Source organism: Micromys minutus, assembly GCF_963924665.1.
Source record: "Micromys minutus genome assembly, chromosome: 23".
In the NCBI taxonomy this organism is placed as follows: Eukaryota; Metazoa; Chordata; class Mammalia; order Rodentia; family Muridae; genus Micromys; species Micromys minutus.
In genome coordinates, this window is record NC_137958.1 from 44,576,110 (window position 1) to 44,577,787 (window position 1,678).

General features: G+C 51.7%; 1 pseudogene across 1 annotated transcript; it reads right to left on the minus strand.

Annotated features, from left to right (window-relative positions):
• Positions 1 to 222: 222 nt before the first annotated feature.
• Positions 223 to 925, minus strand: LOC308435533 (14-3-3 protein sigma-like; annotated as a pseudogene). The gene has a single exon. The product of its transcript is annotated as a 14-3-3 protein sigma-like (transcript).
• Between the last annotated feature and the right edge of the window lie 753 nt (positions 926 to 1,678).

The following is a 1,678-nucleotide window of genomic DNA, read 5'->3' on the forward strand; positions in this document are numbered from 1 at the left end:
GAAGTGGGGGTGCAGAGGGCAGAGGTGGGCAGGGTTGGGAACGCCTACCAGACAGCTGCACGGTGAGATCCCTCAGCCCTGGTGGCCTCCGCAAGGCAGGAGCCTTCCAAGGTGTGGCAAAAACATTCAGAGTTTGGGAAGGGCAGGGTCCCACTCCGTCTCAGTCCTCGCTGCAGGCTGGGGACTGGAGGGCAAGGCGGGACAGGAAGGTCATAGGCTGCTTCAGCTCTGGAGCTTCTCTGGAGCCTCACCACCCTCTTCCCCAGCATTCAAGCTGTCCACAGCGTCAGGTTATCTCTCGGCAGCTGCATGGTGAGGGTGCCGTCCTTGTAGGAGTCCTCACTGAGGGTCTGCAGATCGGCCATGGCCTTGTCGAAGGTGGTCTCCTTGGGGCTTTTGGCTATCATAGTGGAAGACGGAAAAGGTCAGGGCCAGGCACAGGCGTATGGGGTTGGTGGGAGGCATCTTCTCTTGCTGATGTGCATGACCTTCTGGTAGGCTGACCGGGCAGAATCGATGATGCGCTTCTAGTCGTCACCAGTGGCCGCCTCAGCTAGGCAGCGGTAATAGTCACCCTTCATCTTCAGGTAGAAGACACGGCTCACTGCCTCTCCCCTTTGATGAGGTGGGAGTCCAGCAAGCCTAGCACGGTGTTGCACACACCTCTCGCCTCAGTCTCCACCTTCTCCCGGTACTCTTTCACCACAGGGTCCTTCTCTGCAGACCACTCCTCGGTGCTCTTCTGCTTGATGCTGGACTGGACTCTCCAGGCCGCTCTCTGGCTGCCCACCGCGTTCTTACAGGCCACGGGGAGCAGGTCTTCGATCTTTTTCACAGCACCCTTCATGAAATCTGCCGCCGTGTCCTCATAGCGTTCGGTTCGTTCAGCCAACTTGGACTTCTGGATCAGACTGGATCTCTCCATGACTCTGAGGATGGACAGACAGACAGGCGAAGTGGCTGCCTGGGAACTAATGCTGGATTCTTCGGCCCCCTCACTCTGGTCTGACTGCAACTTTTGATTGAAGTAATACAATGCTGATCTCAATTGAGTTGCAAAAACAAAACTCTGTTTTTTACAAAGAAAAAAAATCAAGTTAGAGTGAAAAGGAAAAAGTAAAATTGCCACCTTTTGGTACCTTACTTGAACAACTGTCTATATAGAAAATTTTACAATAAAACAATTCTTAAATTAATGTACAATTTTATTGTGGTTGAAGGACACAAAGTCAGCACACAAAAATTGGATACACAGCATCTAATGATTAACAATCAAAGTATCCTTTGTAATAGCAACACACACACATACACAAATGTGTAAAGAACCCCCCCCCTCAGTGCCCTGTAAAAATCATGAAAAACCAGGCAATGAAGGACATAGAGACACGCAGTGTCCATGGGCATTGGAGAACTTAGACACACAATACACCCCTGTTGTTAAGATGTCAGTTTTTCATTCATGGGAGGGGCACAGGATCAAGTGGAAGAGCAGGAATTGAAGAGGGGAAAGTTCAGGGGCTGCCTCACCTGGGGAATCCATCCCATGTGTAGCCTCCGGGCCCAAGCACTACAGCTGATGCTGGGAGGAGCTTGCTGGCAGGAACCAGATAAGGATGCCTCCTCAGGGGCTCTGCCAGAGTCATGCAGCTGAGCATCCTTACAACTAACCATTAGACTG